We start from the raw sequence: 22,588 nt of genomic DNA on the forward strand, positions 1-22,588 counted from the left end.
CTCAACGCCTGTTGGACCAGGTAGCTGGCATCCAGAGGAATGGACACAGGATGATCCCAGATCCTAAGGAGAAGTTCCTTAAAAATATCATAGACTGGGACAGCTACTACTTCCTTTGAAGCACTGACGAACTGGAGGACCTCCAGAATTTTATGCCAGGCTTCCTACTCCATGAGGAGCTGAAATGGGATGGCTTCCGCTATGGCCCAGACAAAGCCTGCAAAGGAAAGATCCGGGGGAGATCTGCGCCTCATCAGGCAAAGAAGGCTTCGAAAGAAGATCACCTGAGTCCTCCGAAGAGGAATCCAAGGTATCACCCCCCCAGGGATCATATGGGGCCTCTTGATTGCTAAGGTTCCATGGGGTCTGGTGTGGATAGTCCCGCCCAGGCCTCTCAGTTTGGGCACTGAGGGCACCAGGGGCATCAATGGCATTAAAGACACAGAGATTGGGAAACTCTGGCTACGGGCCCCAAAGGGCGTAGTAAGTCTTCCTCCTTGGAGAACCCAATGATGGGTATTGCTCCAGAGGGGGGCACTGGAGGCCGTTGAGGAATTGATGGTCCTCTGGGCACCAGCTGCGTCAGAAGGACATCTAAAAGGACATCCAGATGCTCTAGCAGTGGCACCAATAGAGATGGCGCAGGCTCCGGCACGGGGACCGGTGCCGGTTCAATACCCTGCAGAGCTCAGAGCACAGTCAGCTGAAACCTGCAATCCAACTCCTCCTGAAAGTCTAGTGAAGTTAGGATGGATGGAGGAGGCAGCTCTGTGCCCAGCACTGCCATCGGTGGCGAATGCCTGGGACTCTCAAGTCTGATAGAGGACGATGCGTGTTCTCCATGGGGTCACTTCAGTGGCGGCATGGCGGCCATCGATTCTGCACCAGTCCCGGAGCCATTGTCGAAAGTGACTGGTGACTGTTTGCATGACCTTTCTCGATGTTCGGCCTGGTCTTTCCCTGGCGCCGAGAAAGAAGAGGACCCCCGAAGTCTTGGAGTGCGATGACATTGGAGACAGCCTATCTCTGGCTCCTCTCGAGAGAGACGGGCTCGCTGGGGGAATGGAAAGGGATGGCGTATCCAATGGCTCCCCTTGGTCTCTAGGTGTCTATGCCTCCTATGCTGGAGCAGATGGATCAGACTTTTTGGTCCATAAAAGCTTTTCCATTTTGGGGGTTATCTGCATAGATGGTAACCACAGTCGTCATACAACGCCCCCAGGCACAGGATACAGACCTCATGTAGATCAATAATAGACATGGTCCATGGGTGGCCCTTTTAAAAACCAGATGACGCCATAAAAAACAGCTGGTGAGCAGTCGATGGTTGGCAGCCACCAAGGAGCGACATGCTGAGAATCAACCGCAACAAAGGGAAAAACAAATATCTACCACGCCGCTGGATGGGGGAACTAACTGGAGAAAAAAAAATCAAGAAACACTTTGAAGAAAAACACTATAAAGCAGAGCTCCACCACCATGAAGTAATTACTTCGTGGAAAAAAAGAGATTTAAGAGGGACCCCGCGTGGACAGTGGCATGCTGGTCATGCTCAGTGTGCCAGTCAAAGTGCTAGAAACTCTGACAAGTTTTCTGTGCCGGGCTCCATCTGACGATGTCACCCATCTGTGAGGACTACCATCCTGCTTGTCCGAGGAGATGGGTGACATCGTCAGATGGAGCCCGGCACAGAAAACTTGTCAGAGTTTCTAGCACTTTGACTGGCACACTGAGCATCGTATGTGTGTATGTGATAAAACTTGAGTTTTAGCTTGATCACTACAATAACTGATTCTAGTTTTTTGTCAGTGACGCACATCACTGCAACTGTGTGTGTTTTATTTATTTATATATATATATATATATATATATATATATACATATACACACACCTCTTAAAAACAAGTTACTCCATTTGCATATCTACCATAATATGTTTCTTTATTTAATCAATATATTTCAAAACATCAAATCATTTTACCTTTTAAAAATCTTTAATTGAAAACATATCACATTCATACTTTATAAACGATTCAATATAATGAATTCTAGAATCTACAAATAGTTTTAAAAATCCCTCTCTCTATACAACTGAGGTAATCAAATTTGCAGATGATACAAAATTATTAAGAGAAGTTAAATCACAAGCGGATTGTGACAAATTGCCGGAGGACCATGCGAGACTGGAAAATTGGGCATCCAAATGGCAGATGAAATTTAATGTGGATAAGTGCAAGGTGATGCATATAGGGAAAAATAACCCATGCTGTTATTACATGATGTTAGGTTTCATAAGAACATGCCATACTGGGTCAGACCATATTAGGAGCTACCACCCATGAAAGAGATCTAGGCATTATAGTGGATAATACTTTGAATTAGTTGGCTCAGTGTGCTATCGCAGTCAAAAAAGCAAACAAAATGTTAGGAATTATTAGGATGGGAATGGTGAATAAAATGGAGGATGTCATAATGCCTCTGTATCACTCCATGGTGACACCACACCTTGAATACTGTGTATAATTCTGGTCGCCGCATCTCAAGAAAGATATAGTTGCGATGGAGAAGGTACAGAGAAGGGCGACCAAAATGATAGAGAGGATGGAACTGCTCTCCTATGAGGAAAGACTAGAGAGGTTAGGGCTGTTCAGCTGGGAGAAGAGACGGCTGAGGGGGGATATGATAGAGGTCTTTAAAATCATGAGAAGTCTACAACGGGTACATGAGAATCGGTTATTTACTCTTTCGGATAATAGAAGGACTGGGGGCACTCTATGAAGTTAGCATGTAGCACATTTAAAACTAATTGGAGAAAGTTCTTTTTCACTCAACACACTATTAAACTATGGAATTTGTTGCCAGGGGATGTAGTTAGTGCCGTTAGTGTAGCTGGGTTTAAAAAAGGTTTGAGTAAGTTCTTGGAGAAGTCCATTACCTGCTATTAATCAAGTTGACTTAGAAAATAGCCACTGCTATTACTAGCATCAGTAACATGGGATACTTTTTGGGTACTTGTAGCCTGGATTGGTCACTGTTGGAAACAGGATGCTGGGCCAGATGGACCCTTGGTCTGACTCAGTATGGCAATTTCTTATGTTCTTATCTATCTACCTGTGTGTGTGTGTGTGTGTGTGTGTGTGTGTGTATATATATATATATATATATATATATATATCTATATATATCTATATCATGTTTTTCAGTAGTACTATTTCGCAGTTAAATTAGGCCTTTTATTTTATTTATCTATAATTTCTTTATTGTTACTTTGTTACAATGTATTCCGCCCCGAGGCAACAATTTTAGTTACTTGTAAACCGGTGTGATATGTATTTTATACAGGAACATCGGTATATAAAAATTAAAAATAAATAAATAATTAAATAAATAATGTTTAATATTTAAAAGCATGATGCCAAATTCTGTGTTTTACAAGATTAGAATAGTAGGGTCATAATAGAATTTAATTATCAAAAGCTCAAAAGGTGGTATCCTATGGGCCTGAAAATGAATTGGGGAAAGGAACCCATACATCTAAGTTTACCTATGGTGCCTATATAGTACAAGGCCCTTAATACTGTGCTTGTGGCAGCCTGCATAGATCAGGAGGAGTAAGGTGCCTCATGCTGCACTTGCATGGGACCAAACCTACTGGACGTTTGTAGAGGTAGCTTGAACTGGCCTGGTCTGCGTCGGCCAGAAGGTGGTAGAGATGTGCGTGTCAGGTCAGTAGGAAGAGACAGCAGCATATGGTCCCCTTCCTATCAGCTGGTTCAGAGAAGAAAGCTGCAATAGTGGAACCATCCACTAAAATTTGCCCCAGGATTATTAAATGGTAACACTGCCTTGGGCAGGTTTGTGCCTGGGAAGATGGTATATAAATAAATGAAATAAAACAAAGTGGCCCTGGACATGAGTTGTCACAAATCATGAGACATGCAAAAGGTGCCATCAACAAGCTATCTCCCTTCCTATTTCCTTCACTTTACCATGGTAGTGGCACCTACTTGCATGAAAGATCACCAAAGCCTACATGCAAACTAGAAAGTGCTAATTTCCTAATCTCAGGGTGAGCAAATAAATAATTGGACTTCAAATTTCTTACACTGGCCAAATGTATGCATAAATTAGACCACATAAATATGCCTAAAATGTAGCATTTTCTAGATTAAGAGAAATATAATGATAGCTAGTATCCTCCACTGTGATAAATATATAAATAAAGTAGTTATTTAAAAAAAGCATTTTGCATGTAATTTATTGTTCAAACTACCTCCGTGGCCTCAGGTACAAACTTTGGGCCAGATTCATTAAGGCTTTTCTCCCATTTTGTGTCTATGGGAAAAACCCTTAGTGGATCAGGTACTTAGATTGTAAGACCTCTGGGGATAGGGAAATACATATAGTACCTGAATGTTATCCACTTTGAAGTGCCAAAAAGCAGAATATAAAAATCAGATAAATAAATAAAATAAACATAAACCTTTTATAAGCACAGATATTATGAAAGCAACAGTACCATATGCTTGAATTCAAGAGGAATTTCATAAAGACTGACAATCTACTTATCAGTGAAAGTCCTGTGCAAGAGTTCTCTACCAGCTAAAAATATTCAAAAATGTTTTACAAAATAATTAACGCTGGTATAACAAATATATTTAGGTTGTCTTTTTGCATGAATACCAGCAGATGGAAGTGACGGTGGCTACAGCGTTTTGAGAAGAATACAATACTGAAAACATGATAATGGACACAAAAAAGGGTTGAATTAGCCCAAGTTTGAAAACTGTGAGCAGTAGTATCCACCAAGACTTCAATCCTAGTTACCGTTCATTCACAAGTTTGATATGCATTATACAATTCAATACATTCACAATTCTATTTTTTTTTAAATTATAAAAATATCAATCTAAACTGAGACAACACCCTCCTCACACTTGGATCAGAAAGGGCTGGTTATAAACTCTTAAATACATAGTTGCTTTAGGAAACTCAAATAATGGGGAAACAAGGTCAAGGGAGATGTGATTGTTTGGAAAGGGTGGAGGCTAGAAGACAAGCATATTAAAAAATAGCCAGAACATGGACTTGGGCATTGAGAAAAAAAATCAGTTTTGAAACAGAAACTATATCAATCTTAGGGCTGGATTTATTAAGGCTTTTCTCCCATTCTGAGTCTATGGGAAAAATGCTTAGTAAATGACCCCCTTAGATCTATATATCTAGCTCTAATAAAAAAAAAGAAGGCTGTGAAATTCAGAATTGTGATGTCAAATATTGTGGTTTGTGCTAAGGATAGGTTCAAAATGTTTTTGCAAAAATGTAAAAATAAGCTGTAACACTTATTTCAAGACACTAAAAATGTGAATTTCTTATAAACCATGGTAAAGAGACACATTCTTCTTCTAGGCAGTTGTAAAGCCTTCTTCCTCAGCTTGGCAGATATGGTGCTGATCCTTTCATCTGTGAGATGATTATTATACATGTTCACAGTCAACAGTGAGGCCTCCTTCCTCAGCTTGGCAGATATACGGTAATGCTGGACCTTTCACCTGTGCAAAAAGATTGTACATGTGTACAGTAGATATATGCTTTTCAATATATATGCACAGCAACATTTCAGTGGTCTCTATGTAAGATTCTTGTAACCATGCAAGATATAACATGTGACTGATATTACTTGGAGATGTACTTTTTTTTTTTTTTTTTTTAATTAAAATGACATAGCTCTGTCATTTCTCCCAATTTTCTCACCTCACAGACATATTTAGAAGAGCGTAAGGGAAGATGGCAGCTGATAAAGACCAGTTGGCCCATCCATTCTGCCCACTGTGGAGCCATCTCTTAATTCTGTGAGCTTCTCCCTCCTTCCGCCAATAAGGTTTCTTTGGCTATGTCCCATGTATACTTGACTTTTTGTCACTGCTTTGGCTCCTATCAACATTGCCAGAAGTTTGTTTCATGTGTCCATCAATCTCTCAATTAAAAAGTATATGTATTTTGAGCCTATTTTCCTTTAGTTTCATATGACCACCCTTTGACCTTGAGCTTCTCATTCTATGGAAAATGCTGCTATATATTTAAATGTCTGTATCAAATCTCTCCTTTCCCTGCTTTCTTCTACAGGCGTATAGCTCCTTCAGTGTATGGCTTATAGTGAAGAACATGCATCATTTTGGTGGTTGCCCCTCCTTTGAACTGCCTTCATTTTATCAATATCCTTTTGTAGATGTGGTCTTCTGAAAAATACACAGTACTCACAGTGGGGTTTCAATGACCAATAGAGAGGTATTACTGCTTTCCTCTTTCTATTAAGGATATGGCTTTATGCACCCATATATACAAATGGCTTTCTTAGCTGCTTTGTCACACTGATTGTTTACGTTGAGATGATCAAAGATGATAATCCCAGGTCTGTTTCCTGTTTGGAGACTACTAGATTTTCTCCAAAATGGTATTAAGTCCTTGGATTCCTACATCCCCAAAGACTTGATTGTGCAGTTTGTTTGGATGAACCCAAACCCTTGATTATTCTTCCAATTTCTTAAAAATCTGTCGTTTTTCTATCACCAGAGTATGGCTACTCTGTATCAGATTTTCATGCTATCTGCAAACAGACACACTTTTACTTCTAGTCCTTTCTCAATATCATTTATAAAAACATTGAAGAGGACTTGACCGAGCACTGATTCTTGTGGCACACTACTGGATACTTTACTTTTGCCAGAGGAGATCCCTATGAAAAACCACTCCGAATCGTCTGGTTCAACCAATTTCTTACCCAATCTATCATTTTTCTTGGACTGGACTAGATAGCTTGCTCACGTGTCTATTTGAAACACTGCTAAAGGCTTTACTGAAATTTAGATAGACCACATGAACCATACTCCTCTGATCATCTACTCCGTTCACCTCAAGGAAATCAATTACATTTGTTTGGTAAGATCTTCCCTGATTCCTTACACAAACCAGGTGCAAACAGTAAAATCCATTCAGAACTGATACAATTGTTGATTTTTCCCTATAAAAAGAAAACAAAGAGGTGCAGAGAGTAATTAACCAACAGACTTTGACAGTCAAATTATTTTGCATGTGTCAGAGCTCCTCCAGCTTGACAACAAAACATGTGAATATCACAAATGAACCTATGGTATTCTGAAGCGAGGAAAGGCACGCCATCAGTTTCCCAGGGGAGAGAAATAAAAGCCTAGACTCAGGAAAGAGTTAATGTGCCTAGATAAGGAGGAGAAAGGTCCATGAACTATGCCAGAACCCTGTAGGTTTGAATGCTTGACTTCTGATGTAGCACTGAGGCGGTAAGCAAACTGTTTATGTAAAAAAAACAAACAAAAGTGCCTTTCTGTTGAAAAACCTAAGTCTAGCTGGTTTTTCTGCCCTCTGGCATTCCTCCCTGAAGGCAAGGACCATTCTATGCTATCAGCTTTATTTATTTATAATCTTGCATTTTTTTTTAAATTTTATTGATCTTATTCAGCCCCATCTGACTCTCAATAAAACCCATCATTCATGGTCTAGATTATTTTTTGGATGGCAGTCCAACTATATCCAGAAACTTTACAAGGGCAGCTTCCATATACAAGGCAAGATTCTCCTTGCAAACCAAAAATTCAGTATGTTCTTCTTTCTACCCAGTCCTTCAGGATGTGTGTGTACGTTCAGCACTATAAAAAACCAGAAGGTACAAAACTACTATATACAACAATACTATGTACAAGAAAAGTGCCTAAGCAAAATTATAAACATTTTTATTAAACAAATGTAAATGTGTAACATATGTGTAGTTTTTAATATTTCTTTGTGCACACATTAAATGTATTAAAACATTTCATTACACATTTATATTTGTTTAATAAAAATTTTTGTAATTTTGCATAAGCACTTTTTTGTATATAGTTATATAAGTTCAGCAACAACCATGAGCAATATCATGTAATCTATTTAAAATCAATTAACTATCTACATAAATACATACATGAGAATGATTTACAGCAAATATTTTGCATCATAATCACAAGAATTTTATATAGCAGCAAGTCAAAATTTTAAATGCAAAAGTTTTAACTTTTTGGCTTTACTTTTTCTTTTTTCTCACTGTTCCATCTATTAGTATTTTGTTGCCTTTATATTTATTTATTTATTTATTTAAAAGTATTTATATACCGCTTTTTAAAATAAAATTTTATCAAAACGGTTTACAACAGGTTAAAATAAAGTAAAAATAAAAATAAAATATAACTAAAATAAACATAAAATACATAAATTTAGCTAAGTAGCTAGATAATTGCTAGCTAAAAGAAATTATTAATTAAAAAAAATAATAATAATGGCAACATGCCATGGGTAAACAGAATAGGGAAGGTAAAAGGGATGAAGGGATGAAGGAGCATCTATATATAAAGGAGCATTTATATATGATTGTCTCTCTTTTGACATTTTCTCTCTCCCTCTTTTGTCTCTCCTCTTCCCCAAATGAACCCCCTCCTTGTTTCTTCCTTTGCTTCCCAAATTCTTCATTCACTCCCCAACCTGCTCACCCCTGCTCTCTTCATCACTCCTACCACCAATCTTGTTCCCTCCCCAGCCTTCACTTCTCCACCCCTCCCGGCAGAGAGGAATGTTGATTAAGAACATAAGAAATTGCCATACTGGGTCAGACCAGGGGTCCATCGAGTCCAGCATCCTGTTTCCAACAGTGGCCAATCCAGGCTACAAGTACCTGGTAAGAGCCCAAACAGTAAGTAGATCCCATCCTACTGATGCCAGTAATAGCAGCGGCTAATCCCTAAGTCAACTTGATGAATAGCAGTTAATGGACTTCTCCTCCAAGAACTTATCCAAACCTTTTTTAAACACAGCTACACTAACTGCACTAACCACATCCTCTGGCAACAAATTCCAGAGCTTAATTGTGCGTTGAATGAAAAATAATTTTAGCTACTTGCTAACTTCATGTAGTGCTCCCTAGTCCTTCTATTATCCAAAAGTGTAAATAACCGATTCACATCTACCCGTTCTAGACCTCTCATGATTTTAAAGACCTCTATCATATCCCCCCTCAGCCGTCTCTTCTCCCAGATTACCCATACCAAACATTTTCCAAAGGAAGCAGAATAACCAGTCAACCATGAGGATGACATTTGATGGTGCCAATGTAAAGCATCTCCCAGAGCCTTCTGGGAAAGCTTTTCTGATCGTGTTTGGGAGTTCCTGAACAGCTGATGGCTCGCAGATCCCCCTTAAGTCTTATATACTAGCATAAAAACAGGAGGGTATTTGGGATTGGTTATCCTGCTGTCCTTGAAGAATATCTACTACAGCAACTTTGCTTTCTCAGAGCACACACAGTATAATTATAAGAACATAAATTGTGTCATGTAGGATCAGACCAAGGTCCATGAAGCATAGCATCCTGCCTCTGAGAGTGGCTAATCTAGGATACAAGTACCTAGCAGATTCCAAAAAATTTGATCCATCCTTGTTGCTCACTTCCAATGATAAAACTCAGATAAACTGTGGCTTTCCCAATAATGTTGTATGGACCTTTCCTCCAGGAACTTGTACATACCCCTTTAAACCCAGCTATGGCTAGATGTCTTAACCACATCCTCTGGCTAGTTAGTGCATTGAGTGAAAAAAAAATGTTTTCTCAGATTTGTTTTAAAATTACTATTAGTTTTATGGAATGTCACTGGTCTTAGTACTGTTTGAAAGGGTAAATAATTGTCTGTTGCGTTTTGCGGTCCACTGGTTACCCATGTGAACCGCTGCACTAACTGACCCCGGCCAGGTTGGTGTTATTTTCCTGCAGCATGCAAATGCTGCTAGTCAGCCATGCGGTTGGATGCCGCTGACAGCATGCACTGTACCTCCTAGATGCGAGCTCACCACTCTCAGGTATTTAAAGGGACCATGGCGGGAAAGTCCCCACGGCCCCAAGTGATGAACATCACCTATACAGCTCTATATAAGGGGCAGTTCCCAGGATTCCCATGGTCCAGATGACTTTTCCATTGGTCAACAAAGACCCACTAACAGCCAGGTCACACTGATCATGGTACCTGTGCCCTTATGCACCAGCCTCCTGAATGTGGAAAATAAATCAGCTTCTTTGTGACCTCCAGAGCCAACCAAGGTCTGCCATGGCTCCAACAGCATCAGCCATACTTTGACTGGTCTGCCTTAAAACTTCGCCCAAGGGTGTACAGAGTCCTGCCTAGTGCCAGTAGAACCTCCTTGTCCACTGCCTATGACGTCTTTACTCCCAGGACTTCCCCCTCAGTATGCAGATTACAAGGACATCTTCTCAAAAAAGAATTCTGAAGTTCTACCTCCTCATCGCATATATGATTGCGGCATTGAACTCATCCCAGGGACCATGCCTCTACGTCAGGGGTGGGCAATTAATTTTCCCATGGGGCCGCATGAGAAATTGGGATGGTTTTAGAGGGCCGGACTAATAGAATTAACTCAGTTCTCAATAGCCCTACTTATGAAAAGACAGCAGTTTACCACCAATGCATGTCCTCTGAGAAAACACAACAAATAAGACCGATACAAACGCTTACATGCTAGCAAAATATCTCATCTCGGTAACAGACACAGAACCGACCTAACATACTCCCAGGATCTGTAGTAAGGCACATAAACTAATCCACACACAGTTACACCTGTATTATGGAATACAAAACAGGAGCAACCCTATCTATGAAAAGGCAACACCACAAATATTAAATCAGGTCCTAAAAACCAATACACCTCTTATTAGGAAAACAGAATAGCAAGCAGCTATAGATCCCCACACAGAAATAATTGTAAAACTATACAAATAAGCAGAATAAATGTTTCAAAACAGCTATGAACAGAATAACATCCAACAATTAAAAACTCATAAAAACTATTAAACATTCTCCAAACACCAATAAAATATTTCAAAAAAGCAGACATCACACAATTAAAAATAAAATAAACTTAAAGCCATCTTTACTTACCCCCTCCAGCAGCTCTCCTACTCCCCTTCCCTGCAGGCCGTGGCACACACCAGAAGCATCAGTAGAAGCTAAGCTCTATACTTATGGTCCTCTTCCTTAGTGCCCATGTCTCTCACACACACACCATACCAGTCATGCCCCCATGACCAGTTTCTGTCTCTCACACACCAATCATCTCCCAAACAGTCTTTGGCACACACACCAGTCACGTTCCTGAACAGTTTCTCTCATGCCATACACACACACACACACAGGCTTCCCACTCCCGTGTTCTTCTTACATATATGGGCTTCTCACTCTCATAATCATTTTCTCTGTCTCTCTCTCTCTCACACACACACACACACACACTCACTCACCAGTCTCTCACTCCCATGCTTGTTCTCTCCACATGCACAGGCTTCTCATTCCCATAATCACTTTCTTTCTCTCTCTCACACACACACACACTCACCAGTCTCTCACTCCCATGTTCTCTTTCAGATATACAGGCTTCTCCCTCCCATGATGTGTCTCACACACACCCAGGTTTCTCACTCCCATGCTCACTCTTCACATGCACAGGCTTCTCATTCCCATAATCACTTTATTTCTCTCTCTCTCTCTCACACACACACACACACCAGTCACCTGATCTCACTCATGCATACACACACACACAGGCTTCCCACTCCCAAGTTCTCTTTCAGATATACAGGCTTCTCCCTCCCATGCTGTCTCACACACACCCAGGTTTCTCACTCTCATGTTCACTCTCTTCACATGCACAGGCTTCTCATTCCCATAATCACTTTCTCTCTGTTACACACACACCAGTCTCTCTCTCATTTCCATGCTCGCTCTCCACTGCACAGGCTTCTCATTCTCTGAATCACATTCTTTCTCTCACATTCACACACACCAGTCTCTTTCTCTCACACACACAGTCACCTTACCAACCAGTCTCTCGCTCTCATGCATGCACACACACACACACATAGGCTTCCCACTCCCATGCTGTCTCACACACACCCAGGTTTCTCACTCTCATGCTCACTCTCTTCACATGCACAGGCTTCTCATTCCCATAATCACTTTCTCTCTGTTACACACACACCAGTCTCTCTCATTTCCATGCTCACTCTCCACGTGCACAAGCTTCTCATTCCCTGAATCACATTCTCTCACATTCACACACACCAGTCTTTCTCTCTCACACACACCGTCACCTTACCAAGCAGTCTCTCTCTCTCATGCATGCACACTCACCCAGGTTTCTCACTCCCACAACACCAGGCTTCTTACGCTCATGCTTTCCCACATACCCAGACTTCTCACTTCCATGCTTTTTCTCTCTCACACACACACACATCAGACACCTCCCTGACTAATGTCTCACACTCTCACATACACATCAGTCATCTCCCTGAGCAATCACTTTCATTGTCTCTCACATACACACACACATCAGCTCTCTGACCAGTCAATCACACACAGGCTGGCTGGCTGCTTCTCTCTCTTTCTCACTTCCTCTCCCCTCCACCGGAGCACAAATGGGAGCTGCAGCAGCCCCCGCAGGCCAAGAAAGAAGAATCCCATCGGCCGTGGGAGGCTCATGCTGCTGACTCCTTTCTCGATTACTGGCTGCTTCAATTGCTCGGGGACCGACGCTGCAGCCGACGTGGCACGGCTCTTTCTCCTTCCCGCGCACCGCTCCGTGTATCACTTCCTGTTCCGGGTCACGGGAGGGGGGGTGCAGGCGCAGGAAGAAGAAAAGGCCAGCCGCGGGTACCACAGCTTCTAATACTGCTGCCGTTCCCACTGGGCTTGAACGTGCTGACAGCCCAGCGGGAGAGACCGGGAGCGCGCGCCGCGGACCGGCAAAAAACTCCTGCGGACCGGAGGTTGGGGACCCCTGAAAAAGACCGCGAAAGGCGGAACTGGTAGGTAGGTAGGAAAGAAACTCGAGCGAAGACACGCTGCCCGATTGGCCGGTGCTGGGCAAGGCTTGCCCAGCACCGGCCAATCGGGCAGCGTGCCTTCGCTCGAGTCACTCCCTCCCCCCCCACCGAACGCTGTAAAAAAAAACAGTTCATTCTCCGCTCCCCGATTGGCCGGCTAATCGGGGAGCAAGGGAGCGGAGAATGAGGCACGCTGCCTTCCCTTGCAGAGGGAAGGCAGCGTGCCTCATTCTCCGTCTGCTCTCAGCAGTGGGCGGGCCGGTCACAGACCGTAGGCGGGCCGGATTCAGCCCGCAGGCCGCCCCTTGCCCAGGTCTGCTCTACGTGGACAGGTTTAACCCCCCCCACCCCCCCAGGATCCAAAGCTATGTCTACCTACATTCAGGAGAATCTAGAATGGGGATATATCCACCCTTCCTCTTCTCCAGCAGAGGTCAGGTTCTTTTTTGTTGCAAAGAAAGATGGATCACTCAGGCCGTGCATAGACTATGGTGGTCTGAAGGCCATCACCAAGAAGGGCCGTTTATCCATTGCCCCTAATAATGAAGCTCTTTGACCGCCTACAGGGTGCCAAGACATTCTCAAAGTTGGATCTCAGGGGTTCATACAACCTCATCTGCATCAAATCCAGTGAGGAATGGAAAATGGCATTAAACACTAGCGATGGACATTAGAAGTATTTGGTCATGCCCTTTGGGCTTTGCAATGCTTCAACAGTTTTCCAGAAAATGGTCAACAAGATCTTTCGCGGTCTACTGTACACTTGTGTGGTCTACTTGGATGACATATTGATCTTTTTTCAAAACCTGAGTTCCCCATCGAAGAGACGTTCACATCGTCCTGCACAGTCAGAGAGAATAATCTGTACGCTAAACTGGAAAAATGTCTCTTTGAGTAAGAGGGGCTTCCCTTCCTTGGGTATATAGTCTCACAAGATAGATTCCGGATGGATCCTGCCAAGATAAAAATCATCATGGTCTGGCCTTGCCCGGTGGGCATGTAGGCCTTGCAAAAGTTCCTGGGGTTTGCTGACTATTACCATCAGTTTATTCCAAATTACCCCACCATAGTAGCCCCACTTATTGCCTTTACATGCAAGGGCGCCAACACTAAAGATTGGCTGCTCGAGGCTATCAACGCGTAAGAACAGTTAAAAAAGGCTTTCGCTGACAAGCGCTGCCTGTGACACCAGGATTCTACATGACCCTTCATCTTATGGTGAACAGAGACCCACTGCCATCTTTATGGGGTGTGGAAATCCGAAAGAACTGTATTTGATGGGGGGTGAAGGGCTGATGTGCACTGAGCAGGAGAGAGACCTTGGGGTGATAGTGTCTAATGATCTAAAGTCGGCAAAAATTTGACAAGGCAATAGCTAAAGCCAGAAGAATGCTGGGCTGCATAGAGAGAGGAATATCTAGTAAGAGAAAGGAAGTGATGATCCCCTTGTACAGGGTCTTGGTGAGGCCTTACCTGGAGTACTGTGTTCAGTTCTGGAGACCATATCTCCAAAGGGACAGAGACAGGATGGAGGCGGTCCAGAGAAGGGCGACCAAAAAGGTGGATGGTCTTCATAAAATGACTTATGAGGAGAGATTGAAGAACCTAAATATGAATACCCTGGAGGAGAGGAGAGGAGGAGCAGGGGCGATATAATAGAGACTTTCAGATACTTGAAAAGTTTTAATGCTCCATGGTCAACAACAAACCTTTTACTTTGGGGAAAAATCAGTAGGACTAGGGGTCACAATTTGAAGCTCCAGGGAGGAAGTCTCAGAACCAATGTCAGGAAGTATTTCTTCATGGAGAGGGTGGTGGATGCCTGGAATGCTCTTCCGGAAGAAGTGGTGAAGACTAAAACTGTGAAGGATTTCAAAGCGGCATGAGATAAACACTGTGGATCCATAAAGGCTAAAGGATGGGAATGAAGAGAAGAGCCATGGGGGTGGATTACTGGAGTGGAGGCTATTACCTGGTGATTACTAACCCTTACTCAATAAGCCTTCACACAGTTAATGCAACTCCAACATTGCTCTCTGCTTCAACGGTAAGGGGAAATGTGGAAGAGGATTTGCATTCAGATAACAACCAACAAGGACTGAACTTCACAATTTGGTAAACAAATAAGTGTGGGGGTAGCTTGCTTATTACGGCGGTTACTACCCTAAACCAATTAAGCCTGATACATCACTTTGCATGTATATACAGTGTTGCTCTCTGCTTCAATGGCAATGGGAAATGTGGAAAACGGGATTTACATTCAGATAACATCCAACAAGACATTGATCTGTGCAGTTTGGGTAAACAAGCATCGGGATAACTTGCTTGATGCAGTGGCTACTACCCTTAACCCTTATGGCTCACCTTTGATGCAACTCCCTGCATCAATGGCAGGGGATGGCAGGAAACTTGAATCAAACAATTACCAACAAGGGCCCTGAAATTGGTGGTTGGTGAAACAGATAAGTATGGGAAAATGAATGTGGGAGCTTGCTGGGCAGACAGGATGGGCCGATTGGTCTTTTTCTGCCATCATTTCTATGTTTAGAGGTAGATGCCTCTATCCTGGGGGTAGGGGGCTGTCCTCAGCCAACACAATCCAGAAGGAGCCCTCTGTCCATGTTCCTTCTTTTCTAAGAAGTTCTCTCCGACTGAACACAACTACAGCACTGGAGATCGAGAGCTCTTGGCTGTCAAACTAGCTCTTGAAGAATGGTGCCATTTACTCAAAGGAACTCAACATCGTTACACCATATACATGCATAAGATCCTTGAACATCTATATCAAGCTCAGCAGCTTAATGCAAGTCCGTTTGTCTTTGTTCTTCACTCACTTAGACTTTGAATTACAGTATCACCCAGCACTCAAGTACCAATGGGAAAATGCTTTCTCTTGTTCCTTCCAGACTGAGGATGTTCCAGAACCTCCTCAATTCTGTTAAGATGCTCCCAGCCACTATGGTAACTGGCTTTCCAGGAGGATGGATGTACCTTTCAGATTGCATAAAAAAGTGTTGAAATGAGTACATGACTCCCGAGTCACAGTTCATTCTGGATGGGCATGAATTCTTGAATTGCTTCAATGACTCTACTGGTGACCCCAAATGAGGCAAGACATCAAGGCCTATGTTGACTCGTGCCCCACATACACACAGCAAAAAGCACTGCATAGCCGACCCTGAGGGCTGATACAGCCATTGCCAGGCCCCAGGGAACCCTGGATCTACCTATCCCTGGACTTTATTATGGACCTTCCCCCTTGTCTAATGGTGCCACTGTAATATGGGTGGTGACTAATCATTTCTCCAAGATGGCACACTTTGTCCCACTACTAGGCTTTCCTTCTGCTCCAGAACTAGCATGTCTCTTCACCCTTCACGTTTTCTGCCTACATGGACTACCAAAGCATATACTTTTGGATAGAGGAGTGCAGTTCACTGCGTGGTACTGGCACTCTCTCTGCAAAAGGTTTGGCATCATGCTCGACTGGGAGTGCCAGTCTTAATTTGTGGAGATGTTGTAGAGCAACCTAAGTCTCTGAAATTCAATAGCTCTGCGTGAGATAGAGCAGGTGCCTAAATCAAAGACATCATAATCTAGTTCCAAAAGCTCAAACATAAGAAACTGCCATACTGGGTCAGATCAAAGGTCCATGAAGGCCAGCATCCTGTTTCCAACAGTGGCCAATCCAGGCTACAAGTAACTGACAAGTACCCAAAAACTAAGTATATCCCCATGCTACTGATGCAAGTAATAGCAGTGGCTATTTTCTAAGTCAACTTGATTAATAGCAGGTAATGGACTTCTCCTCCAAGAACTTATCCGAGCCTTTTTTATACCCAACTACATTAACTGCACTAACCACATCCCCTGGCAACAAATTCCAGAGTTTAATTGTGCATTGAGTGAAAAAGAATTTTCTCCGATTAGTTTTAAATGTGCTACATGCCCCCTAGTCCTTCTATTAACCGAAAGAGTAAATAACTGATTCACATTTACCTTGTTCTAGACCTATCATGATTTTAAAACACCTCTATCATATCCCCCCCTCAGATGTCTCTTCTCCAAGCTGAACAGCCCTAACCTCTTTAGTCTTTCCTCATAGGATTCCATCTTCATTATTTTGGTTGTCGTCCTCTGTACCTTCTCCATCGCAAATATATCTTTTTTGAGATGTGGCAACCAGAACTGTACACAGTATTCAAGGTGTGGTCTCACCATGGAGCGATACAGAAGCATTATGACATTTTACATTTTATTTACCATTCCCTTCCGAATAATTTCTAACATTCTGCATGCTTTTTTGACTGCCGCAGCACACTGGTAGCTCCTAATATGGAACCTAACATCCTGTAACTACAGCATGGGTTATTTTTACCTATATGCATCACCTTGCATTTATCCACATTAAATTTCATCTGCCATTTGGAAGCCCAATCTTCCAGTCTCGCAAGGTCCTCCTGCAATTTATCACAATCCGCTTGTGATTTAACTACTCTGAATAATTTTGTATCATCTAAAAATTTGATTTCCTCACTCGTCTTAATCCTTTCCAGATCATTTATAAATATATTGAAAAGCACAGGTCCCAATACAGATCCCTCCACTGAGAAATGGGAATTTCAGTGCATGCTCAGTAAAATTTACTGAGCTGGGAGAGCTGGATTCATGTCAGCACCATTGCATGATATCACCCATGCATAATGGCTAATTCATGCCTGTTAATGGAGAAAAGTCTGCAAAGGGATGCAGACAAGCAGACTAAGAGGGCTCTGTAAGGAGGCAGCTAAGTGGGAAATGCCATACTTGATTACAAAAGAATTTGCAAAATGCTCTGTAAAATGCTCTGTATCATCAGGTACCATCACCCACATGGGATAGGCCACACTGCTGTTCTTGACAATCTTCACTCTCTTTCCCTCGCCCCTTCTCTCAGGACAGTTTTGTTTTCCACTTATCTCTCCCTGTGCAACCTTCTATCTCAAACTTCACCACTTCATGGCCTTCACGCTCCATCTCCCTTTCCCTGTGCAGCCCTCTCTCCTCTTACTTTTGCCTCTTCCAGTATAATCTCTCCAGCCGTCAGAGAATAGAGGCATCCTGGAAGCTACTGGCATCACCTGTTGTGCTGGTCAGCCGGTGGGCTAGGCAAGGCATGGATCTGGCACAGGAAAGGCAACTTGGGCAAATTTAGCTGCAGACAGTCCACTTCTCTAAAGCACAGATGTGAGAACTGGCTGCAGCAAATAAAGAGGGTTGCAGAGATCATGTGGTACCTAGCATAGGAAGGATGTGATTCCCTTTGCTCCAATCTCCTCCGCCACTAAATCCACCTTTATCACTTTGCCCAGGCCATTCTTTTTTGGTATTGAAGACAAACGGGTGACTTTTGAAAGGTCACTGGTGCAGTAAAAAAGGAATGTCATTTGATAAAGAAAGAGAAGGAAAAAGGAGAAACTCAGGCTGGGAAACACTAAAATGGCAGACACTCCTCCTCCGGAGCGGCCGATAACATCGGATTTGGTGATTACAGAGCTCAAGAAGACGGTTGTGGAGGCTTTAGAACCTGAATTTAAACTTGTGGATAAGTTGGATTGCATGGCTAACTATGATAGACAATTTGGTGAACTGGAACTAAGAGTTTCGGATAATCAAGAAGCCACTGGGGCTTATAAGGCAGAGATTAGAAGGCTTCAGATGATGGTTCAGAAACACAAAGACAGAACTGAAAAGCTTGAGAACATTTCCAGATGTAATAACTTATGTTTTGTAGGCCTTCCTGAATTGTTAGAAGATAGAGAATTGACGCAGTTTTGGAAACATGGCTGGTAAATGATCTAGGCCTGCAGTTGTCCTGTGGTCCTTTTGTATAGAGCAGGCACATCTTTTGGGTGCTTGGCGAGACAGAGCAGTTAAACCAAGACTGGTGATAGCTAGAATGCTTGATTTTGCAAACAAAATGGAGATCCTGCAGGCTTTGCGTTCTGGGAAACAATTGTTCTACAATAATAAGTGTATACTAGTTTTCCAGGACTACTCCGTGAAGCTCTCAGTGCAGCGGAAAGAATGTGTGCTGGCTTTTCACGATTGCATGTGCTAGGACTATAGTTTGCTTTACTGTATCCGGTGAAACTTTGAGTTACCCTCCCTGAAGGAGTTCAGTGGCATCATTCAGCAGAAGCAGCTAAGGCAATGTTAGTGAAAATGGAGGTAAATAAAGCATCCATCTCCTCTGGTTGAGAGGGATGGACTTGCATGCGATTTAACTTATATGCAATGAGATGCGAATGGAGGATCTCTGATTTCCTTAACGGGACGGACTTGCTGCAACTTTGTTCTGCGAACACAGAGCTGTATTTGCCATCTCATGGAATGAATCTTCTTGTTCCTGCTCGGTTACCTTTTTTTCAATTTCCTGGGGACATGTGAACCGATGACACCTCTGTGCTAACATAGGGCAGAGTTGGAGAATTCTGCATGCCCAGTTTAATTGTTCCTATAATGTTATCTCTAACTTTATGCTCCTTGTTGTGACTGTTCGCTGGAGACAGAATGAGCTGCACTCTGTACCAGGAACATAAGAGTTATAATCTACATTTTATGTTATGGGACCCTGTTATTCGGTGACAACGTTTTGTTTTCTCTATTTTGTAGTTGTGTTTGTTGGGAAATCATAATGATTTTTTTTTCTTTTCACTCTCCTTTCCGGGAGTGGAGGATTGTAGTGGAGGAGATTGATGGTTGCAGTGGTGCTCTCTTGTATGCAGATTAGTGGAGTGGGGTGTGGGGGAGGGGGAAGTTGGGTTGGATGGGAAGAATGTATGGGGGTCCGAATGTAATGCTGCTGTGTTACAAAAAGGTTTGATTTGTCTAATGGGATTATTGAGATTAGGTGGGAGCCTTAGCTGGGGAGGTTCCCGCTTTCCTAACAATGATGATGTTCTGCTTCACTTGCCTTGGGAGGGTGTTTATGACTAAATCTGTTTTGAAAATAGTATCATGGAATGTTTGTGGTATTCAGACACCTATCAAAAGAACTACAATTCTTGCAGTACTGAAAAAGATGGCTGCAGACATTGCGTTTTTGCAGGAACACACTTGAAGGATGCTGAACATCAGAAGCTTCAGAGATGGTGGGTTGGGCAAATTAGCTACACTTCAGCAACCACCAGGTCTGCAGGAGTTACTACTTTAATGCATAAGAATGCCTTTGTAAAGGTTATAAAATAAATTAAAGACCCTCAAGGCCACTATGTGATTACTCTGGTGGAACCTGATAGGAAGCAGGTTGCCCTCTACAATGTATATGGACTAAACAAATATGATCATGCCTTTAGTAAGACTTTTGGTTCCAAGCATCGATGATTTTGTCATAATGGGTGGTGATTTTAACATGGTGGGAGATTTGTCTTTAGATAAATCACATTCTGCTAAAGGAAGTGGGAACTTAGATAAGGGGAAAGGAATAGCTTTTTTGAACTTGGAATTACATCTCTTAGACACTTGGTGGGCTTTACATCCGTTTGAAAGAGATTATACTCACGTCTAGAGCCCATGCTACTTTCTCTAGGACAGATTTTTTCCTTTTTTTTACATCAGTAAATTTTCCAGGACAAAAGAGGTTGGGATTGGGGAAATTAAGATTTCTGATCATGCTCCAATATGGATTACATTGTGAGCCTAAGGAGAGAAACTTCTTAGACCATATTGGAAATCCCCTATTTTTTGGGTTAAGATGTAGCTTTTCAAGACTATTTATAATCTAGGTGGAAGGATTATGTTTTGAATAATGCAGTACACTTTGAGGAGGACCTAGTTTTGTCATGGTATACAGCTAAGGATGTTTTACATGGTGACAATCTTTTTCCTTGTACGGAGACGTAGGGTCAATGACAGGAAAATTTTAATCCTAGAATCCAATTTGCGGAAAATGAAAAATAACTTGGCAGTCACAAATGCTAGATTTAACAAAAAGGCATACCTTTCTTCACAAGTGGTGCCGAACACATTATTACACCAAAGGGCCGAAAAGAGTATAGAGTATTATAGGTTTAGGCTCTATTAACACACTTTCAGATAATAGAAGGACTAGGGGGCACTCCATGAAGTTAGCAAGTAGCACATTTAAGACCAATCGGAGAAAATTCTTTTTCACTCAATGCACAATTAAGCTCAGGAATTTATTGCCAGAGGATGTGGTTAGTGCAATTAGTGTAGCTGGGTTTAAAAAAGGTTTGGATAAGTTCTTGAAGAAGTCCATTAACTGCTATTAATCAAGTTGACTTAGGGAATGGCCTCTGCTATTACTGGCATCAGTAGCATGGGATCTTCTTAGTGTTTGGGTACTTGCCAGGTTCTTATGACCTGGTTTGGCCTCTGTTGGAAACAGGATGCTGGGCTTGATGGACCCTTGGTCTGACCTAGCATAGCAATTTCTTATGTTCTTATGAGAGACTTCTAAGACAAGTAAAATGTCATGGGATAGGTGGCAATCTTCTTTCGTGGATTACAAACTGGTTAAAAGACAGGAAACAGAGAGTAGGATTAAATGGACAATTTTCTCAGTGGAAAAGGGTATACCGTGGAGTGCCTCAAGGATCTGTACTAAGACCCATGCTTTTCAATATATTTATAAATGATCTGGAAAGGAATACGACAAGTGAGGTAATCAAATCTGTAGAGGATACAAAATTATTCAGAGTACCGTAGTTAAATCACAAGCGGATTGTGATAAATTGCAGGAGGACCTTGCGAGACTGGAAGATTGGGCTTCCAAATGGCAGATGAAATTTAATGTGGACAAATGCAGGGTGATGCATATAGGTAAAAATAACCCATGCTGTAGTTACAGGATGTTAGGTTCCATATTAGGAGCTACCACCCAGGAAAGAGATCTAGGTGTCATAGTGGATAATACTTTGAAATCGTTGGCTCAGTGTGCTGTGGCAGTTAAAAAAGCAAACAGAATGTTAGGAATTTTTAGGAAGGGAATGGTGAGTAAAACAGAGGATGTCATAATGCCTCTGTATCGCTTCATGGTGAGACGACCCTTGAGTACTGTTTACAATTCTGGACAACGCATATCAAGAAAGATATAGTTGCAATGGAGAAGGTACAGAGAAGGGCGACCAAAAGAATAAAGGGAATGGAACTGCTCCCCTATGAGGAAAGACTAAAGAGGTTAGGGGTGTTCAGCTGGGAGAAGAGACGACTGAGGGGGGATATAATAGAGTTCTTTAAAATCATGAGAGGTCTAGAACGGGTAAATGTGAATCGGTTATTTACTCTTTTGGATAGTGGAAGGACTAGGGGGCACTCCATGAAGTTAGCATGTAGCACATTTAAAATTAATCGGAGAAAATTCTTTCACTCAACGCACAATTAAACTCTGGAATTTGTTGCCAGGGGATGTGGTTCGTGCAGTTGGTGTAGCTGGGATTAAAAAAGGTTTGGATAAGTTCTTGGAAGAGAAGTCCATTACCTGCTATTAATCAAGTTGATTTAGAAAATAGCCACTGCTATTACTTGCATCAGTAGCGTGGGACATACTTAGTTTTTGGATACTTGTCAGGTACTTGTAGCCTGGACTGGCTACTGTTGGAAACAGGATGCTGGGCTTGATGGACCCTTGGTCTGACC

The 22,588-nt window shown here is 42.3% G+C and overlaps 2 protein-coding genes across 2 annotated transcripts in view; one reads left to right on the plus strand and one right to left on the minus strand.

The window, feature by feature from the left end:
- MPHOSPH8 (M-phase phosphoprotein 8) overlaps positions 1 to 22,588 on the plus strand; it is a 248,377-nt gene that overhangs the window by 204,843 nt on the left and 20,946 nt on the right. The gene's annotated exons all lie outside the window — the stretch shown is intronic.
- Positions 3,109 to 22,588, minus strand: part of PSPC1 (paraspeckle component 1) — a 465,349-nt gene continuing 445,869 nt past the window's right edge. The window contains exon 9 of the transcript XR_003856885.1: positions 3,109 to 5,552. The gene's annotated coding sequence lies outside the window, so the exon portion shown is untranslated. The remainder of the gene's footprint in view (positions 5,553 to 22,588) is intronic.

This window comes from Rhinatrema bivittatum, chromosome 5 (assembly GCF_901001135.1).
Source record: "Rhinatrema bivittatum chromosome 5, aRhiBiv1.1, whole genome shotgun sequence".
In the NCBI taxonomy this organism is placed as follows: domain Eukaryota; kingdom Metazoa; phylum Chordata; class Amphibia; order Gymnophiona; family Rhinatrematidae; genus Rhinatrema; species Rhinatrema bivittatum.